Source organism: Chiloscyllium punctatum, chromosome 12 (assembly GCF_047496795.1).
Source record: "Chiloscyllium punctatum isolate Juve2018m chromosome 12, sChiPun1.3, whole genome shotgun sequence".
NCBI lineage: Eukaryota > Metazoa > Chordata > Chondrichthyes > Orectolobiformes > Hemiscylliidae > Chiloscyllium > Chiloscyllium punctatum.
Genome location: NC_092750.1, coordinates 68504538 through 68511783, shown reverse-complemented (window position 1 = coordinate 68511783; position 7246 = coordinate 68504538). Strand labels below are relative to the sequence as shown.

Sequence of the window (7246 nt, the reverse complement as noted above, 5' to 3'; positions counted from 1 at the left end):
GTGGCAGCCTGGCTGGTCATGGCTTTAACCTTCTCCCTTGCCAATGCCCCAGATATTGACAGGGAGGGCCAGTTTTATTTGGGAAGTATGGGCTTACCTGCAGTACATACAGGAGAATTTTGACTGTTACAAAGTAGTGCTAATATCACCTGATGAGTTTGTGACTAACAATTCCTGAGGGGTTATGGCATACTAAAGAATGATCTGGAAATTATATTTGTACATGGAAGATATGACCCGTGCCAGCTGATACTTATTACTTACCATTATTTGTAAGGTCAGCCAGCATTAGTTGTGCTGTTCACCATCAGTACACTTCTCAGGGTCAACTGAAGTTGATGGTCAAGGAGGCTACTTGAAACCAGCTAGCACCTCTTAGCAGAATCAGAAAAGGCTGAACGAGGGACAGCACACTCAATGGCTCTGTAGCTCAGTGGTTAGAGCACTGGCCTTGTAAACCAGGGGTTGTGAGTTTGAGTCTTGCTGGAGCCTGTGTTAATTTTGTGGTGGCATGGTGGCTCAGTGGTTAGCACAGCGCCAGGGACCCGGGTTCAAATCCAGCCTCAGGTGACTGTCTGTGTGACATTTGCACATTCTCCCCGTATCTGCATGGGTTTCCTCCCACAATCCGAAGATTAGGATTAGGATGTAGGTTAGGTGAATTAGCCATGCTAAATTGTCCATACTGTGCAGGGATGTGTAGGTTAGGTACATTAGTCAGGGGCACATTTACAGTAATAGGGGAGGGGAACAGGTCTGGGTGGGTTATGCTTAAAAGGGTCGGTGTGGACTTGTTGGGCCAATGGCCTGTTTACACACTGTAGAGATTCTATAATTCTATAAAGGGTTCTGATGCTGAACTTGCAGGATGTTGACAGGGGGAAGGACATCATCTTTCAGCTGGGAGCAGGAGTGAGCTGTTGACTGGCTGCCCAGAGTGCTGACTTTGAGTCTGAAGCTTTGGCAAGTGGAGATTACAGTAAACACTGGGCTTCTGCAGTGCTGTGTTCAGCAGACCTCAGTCCTGAGGGAACGGCCTTTTGCTGATGTCATGGGGCTCGGTTTCTGGTCCCAGTCCAGAGGGCTGCAGTGAGCACAGACTGAAACCCAGGGTCTCAACATTCGGTTACTGTCCAGTGACAGCACTTGTCCCCAGTTTTGTGGGTATAAACGCCACCCACAACCCACATTATAGGTGGGAACTTTCACTGCCATGTAACAGCTCAATGTTGTTAATCAATTCTAGCACTTGAATTTCTGAGTGAATGATTTACTGGACTCATACATCTGTTCATAATGAATAGCGTTGGACTGACTTGATGCTTTGTGTAAAATGTTAGGCTGAAGCATTGGAGTGAAAGCCAAAATTCCAACAGGCATGAGCAGAATTCTCTCAGTTATACCAATGGGGTGACCCATGTTGTAACCTAGGAAACACTGGGTGGAAAGTCATAAAGGACAGATAGCAATTAATAAGTTTAGTTACTCTCAGGGTAAAGACCTTTTGTAATCAACCTGTTCAGAGATGTGATGGAGCAGATGGGGCTTCAACTCAGGTTTTCTGACTCAGAAGTAGGGACACTACCACACTCTGGTGTACTGTTTAAGTTACTGATGATTCTCTTGAGTTAGAACTAATGTCAAACTAATTGACTCCTGTTGCTGTGCTGAGACTGTTCCAAACCTAGCTTATGTCTTCTGCTACTATGACATCAAGTAGTGTGTGCAACAGATTATCTGATTAATCAAGTATGTAACTGGGTCAGCTTTATAAATACCATGGTAGGTCAAAGCCTGGCTATTCTGCAGTGAGCAACTCACGTTCGGCCTCTCAAAAGCTTGTCCATCATCTACAAGGCACAAGTCAGTGCGATGGAATATTCCCCACTTGCCTGGATGAGCACAACTCCAATAACATTCAAGGAATACAAAACCATCCAAGACAAAGCAGTCCATTTGACTATCGTTGAATCCACTGCTACACTATCGATGAACAGCAACAATAGCATGTACCATTTACACGATATGATGAATAACTCTCCAAGGTTCCTTTAACATCTTCTAAATCTGTGACCTCTATTGCCTAGAAAGGCAAGGGCAGCAGATACCAGGACCTGCAGGCTCTCCTCCAAGCCACTCACTATCCTGACTGGAAATATATCACCCTCTCTTTGCTGTAAGGCCAAAAGCATCTCAGAGATTCTGGCATGTCTTTATCATCTCAAACCACCTTTCAATGATAAGTTATCACAATGCCTTCGGTGTGGGATGGTAACACTTTCTGATTGAAGTCGATCACCTTTATGCTGATTACAGTGCAACAGATCAACTTTGAATATATCTTCACCTCGATGGCTATCCAGTATATCCAGTGGAATTGCATCATCATTGCTCAGGTTTAGCAATCTGTTCAGCAATTCCAAGAGGACCATTTTGGTATCAGATTTTCAGCAGATATCAAAGCCAGGCCCATGTATTTTTAAGGAGTCGCTGTAGTCATTGCATTGCACTTATTGGTGGTTTGCACCAGTTTATCTCCCATGGCATGTGATCGGTTTCTACAGCTTATGACCAGGTAGCTGCTGAATTTTGTCATCCCAAATTACTAAAGTAAAGTTTCCCACTCTATATTGGCTGGAGCTTGAAATAGCCTTTGGATCTGAACACAATTGGCTCACCATTGAATTTATTTACAGCTAAGTGATTGCAGACAGCACTGATTAATGCCGAGACACATGCTTTGCCTCGAATACTACAATGCAGAATAGCTGTGGGTCTGTCCAAGTGATAATGACCAGGAGTTTAGCTTCTCTGAATGTCAAGATTCTTAAAGGGATATCAATCTTCAAATGATATCACGACAACCCCTCTCCTACTTCATCATATTCAGCCGTTTCATCTTTGAGGACAGATGTTGCTGTATTTTGGGTGTTCAATCTTGGGACAGATATTGTGCTACATCAGCTATCAGTGCTGACTTTTTGCTTGTCTCTGAGTCAGGAGGTCATCGTTTCAAGTTCCACTCCAGAGAACTGAACACAGAACCTGGTCTGACAGCCCAGTGGAGTACCGGGGAATGTAAATCGTGCCTCTTTCAATTCTTCTACAATCTCTACCTTAAGTCTGGTCCAACTGAATTCCTTGCCCAGACAGTCAACATATGGCATAGAATCTATGCCAGTGCTGAAAACAGGTGCCAATTTCCCTTGTTCCTCACCTTCGGGGAAAGAGAAATAGAGTATGATCTACAATGTATCACAATGGCCAAAGCTCAGTTTTCCAATACACATCAGATTTTAGGGCTGGACGTGAGTGCACAACAATTGGAAAATGCTGCATCCCTGTAACCTCACTGATTCCTTCTGCTCTCTCACTTACAAAAACGGGGGAATGTTGTCCCTCAACATCCAGACAGATTGTTCAGTGCAGCTGATCCACTATTCAATCTCCATGAGGAGCCTTGGACTCTAAGCAGATTGGCTTTAATTAAATGTTAGCAAGAATATCACCAATACTGTTCCCTCTGCTGTGCTGGACCTCCCAAACGCCTCGAGAAATCCCTGTTCGAGGCTGATCAGGGGCTGCACCGTTGCGGAATCAGTGTTCTTTTGCTACAAGCAGATTGTAAACATCAGGTGGGCAGGGTGAGGCCAACATAACTAATGATTGAAGCATGCCGAACCCTCACTAGGGCTGCCAACTCTACATATTCCTGGAGGCTTATCAGCTGCCTCCAAATAGTCATAGACTTGTACAGAATGGAAACACAACCTTTGGTCCAACTCATCCATGCCGACCAGATATCCTAAGTTAATCTGGTCCCATTTGCCATATCCCTTCCTGTTCATACGCCCATCCAGATGCCTTTTAAATGTTGTAATTATACCAGTCTCCACCACTCCCTCTGGCAGCTCATTCCATACACACACCACCCTCTGCGTGAAAAAGTTGCCCCTTAGGTCCCTTTTACATTTTTTTCCCTCTTACGCTAAACCTATGCCCTCTAGTTCTGGACTCCCCCACCCCAGGGAAAAGATTTTGTCTATTTATCCTATCCATGCCCTTCATGATTTTATAAACCTCTATATAAGGTCCAGTAAAAGAAACATTTAAAAGAAATCCTGAATGCTATTATTGAATCATAAAATGGTTACAGATTAGAAGGAGACCATTCAACCTGTCATATCCATGCTAGCTCTCTGTGAGGGAAATTCAACTCGTCCCAAACCTCCAGCCTTTCCCATAGCTCCACAATTCCTCTCTCTTCAGACAACTAACGAAATCCAATCTGAAGTCCAGGGTTGAACCTCCTCTAATTTCCTGGTAGCACATTCCAGTTCTTAAATATTTGCTTGTGAAAAAAGTATATACCTCACGCCACCATTGCTGCTTTTGCCAGTTTACCTCAAATCGACGCCCTGTGGGCCGTGGTGCTTTTGCTAAACCCAACATTTTCTCTCTGCCTAGTTTTCCAAACCACTCATGATTGTGAACACCCCTATCAAATATCCACTTTACCTTTGCTTCTCCAAGAAGATCAGCACCCACTTCTCCAATCTATCGTCATCCCTCATCCTTGAAACAATTATCAGAAATGTCTGCTAAAGCTGTCATGTCCTTCCTGAAACGTGAGTCATGAAATGGACACAATACTCCAGTGTTCTTTTGCTACAAGCAGATTGCTACAAGCTGAACTGAGATCTTATACATCATTGCTTTTGTCTTCTGTGTAAAATAAGATTAAAGTGAAGAGAATGGCAAAAGCACAGAACTCTTCCAACGCTCCTTCACTGCTCAGAGTCAGACATTAATATTCTTGAAGTCTCCACAGTGACTGTGGGAGGGTTCCCTTTGGGATCTCAAGGTTAATGTTAAATCTGGGAGGCACTGAGGCCCCTCCCTGAGGGAAATTCATGCCACATTCATGCTGTAGAATAATCCACTGAAACTCTTCTATAATTCCGACTAGTATTCCCGTTACCCTAGAAACCTTCCTTCTACACTGTGTGTGTGTTTTCTGTGTGAATTCAACAACAGCTTCAAGATCAGTTGACGGGACGCATTGTCTGAAGATAGTCTCCTGTGTATTGTGCAGCAACCCCAGGTCGATGAGCCCACTCTTGTCCACTTCAATACAACATTGACACCTTGGCCTTCATCCAAGGATAAGTAGTGAGGACAGTTTGAGTAGACTGTAGTTACTCTTCATTTGGAATGGGAGGATACCTGAATTTATTGATCCCAATTTCACCTCGAGCTTCTTACTCTCAAACTTCACTATTGTGCGCTGATGATTTAGAATGATGTATCAATCTGGGTCCTGGCAGTAATTACCAGGAGATTGAGAAGCAGGTAGGGTGAAATTGAGAAAGTGAGCTTGAAAATTCAGAGTATCAGATACTGAAGTATTCACAGATAAGAGTTCATATGCAACGTTCACACCATGCAAGTGCCAGGTAATGACCATTTCGGACAAAAGAAAATTCAATGGCATTGCCATCACTAATCCATCACTGCCAACATCCTGGGGGGTTGTCAGTGACCAGAAATTAAACTGGAAAAGCCATATAAATACAAAGGTTACAAGAGTAGGTCAGACACTAGGAATCCTACAGCAACTAACTCAGTTTCTGACTGCCCTGTGCGGTAAGGTACAAGTCAGGAGTGTGATATGCCTGGATGAGTGCAGCTCCAACAACACTCAAAAAGCTTGACACTGTCTAGGATAAAGAATTCCACTTAACTGGCACCATATCCACATTCACCCCCTCCACCATCAGTAAGTAGCATCAGTGTGCACCATCTACAACATGCATTGCAGAAAATCATCAAGGCTTCTTCAATGCACCTTCCAAGCCTGCAGCTTCTACCATTTAGAAGGACAAGGGCAGCTGATATATGGGTACATCACTACTGGCATGTTCCCCTCAAAGTCAGATGCCATTCGGATTTGGAGCAATATCATTTCATAGTTGCTGGGCACAAACCCTGGAACTCCCTCTCTAACACCACTGTGGGTGCCCCTACATCCTGAGGAATGCAACAGCTCAAGAAGGCAGCTCACTACCATCTTGTCTCGGGTTATTAGGAATGGGCAATGAATGCTTATCTAACAGTGATGCCCTCATTCAATGAATGGTTTAAAAAAATGCTAACTGGCTCTCAATTCTTTTAATTAAAGATTTTTTAAAGATATGATCAGCCTTTGATAAATTTGATGAAAGCATCAGTTTGTGGTGAAATCATCTTGAGAATGATGGCAGCCTGCCTTCCTCCTTTTGGGAGATGACTAGGACAAACAATGCCATTTCCCATATTTCACAGAATCCCTACAGGATAGAAAAGAGACCCAACACATCCACACTGACCCTCTAAAGAGTATCCCCCAGATTTGTTCTCCTACCTTATTACCTACATTTCCCCTGTCTAAAGCACCTAGCCTACAATCCCTGACCACTACGGGCAATTTAGCATGGCCAACACGCCTAACCTGCACATCTTTGGACTGGGCGAGGAAACCAGAGCACCCAAAGGAAACCCACGCAGACACTGGGGAATGTGCAAACTCCACACAGTCACCCAAGGCTGGAATCGAACCTGGGTCCCTGGCACTGTAAGGCAGCAATGCTAACCACTGAGCCACTGTGCTGTTCTTCTCACACCTTTTCTTTTCTCTCACCTCTTTCCCAGAAACATGATGGGACCTCACCCTCCGACTGACCGGCCTTCGCATTCAGCAGATCATTCTCTTCCATTTTGGCCAATTCTAGTGGGATTCCACCATCAAACAAGCTCCCCCTCTCCTCTTCTAGCATTCCAATTCTGCTTCTCAATATCCTAGTCCATTCCTCAAGCACCGCTGATATATCCTGTCCCTCCAAATGCAGGAGGTATAACACCTACTCTTTTGCCTTCTCCCACTCACCATTTAAGGCCCCAAAAACTTCTTCCCAATTAAACAATTCTTTCTACTTAGGCTATTGTAATCATCGCTCACAGTGCAGTCTGCTCCACTCTGGAGAGGTCCAAGTTGGGCTGGCTGATAACTTTGAACAAGGGTGGCTGCATGGCTCTGGATGCCAGTCATTTTAATTCTCCATCTTTCTCCCATTCTGTCCTCTCTGTCCTTGGCCAGCTGCAGTACTCCAATGAGGTTCAATGTAAGTTCAAGAAATAACACCTTATCCTTCCACTGAGCATTCAAAAACTCTCCATTCTCAAAGATCAACAAGTTTCACTTTTAATC

The 7246-nt window shown here is 44.2% G+C and overlaps 1 non-coding gene across 1 annotated transcript; it reads left to right on the top strand.

The window, feature by feature from the left end:
* The first annotated feature begins 419 nt into the window (after nt 1-419).
* trnat-ugu (transfer RNA threonine (anticodon UGU)) lies at nt 420-492 on the top strand. Its single transcript has one exon. It is a non-coding gene; the product is annotated as a tRNA-Thr (tRNA).
* The last annotated feature ends 6754 nt before the right edge of the window (nt 493-7246 follow it).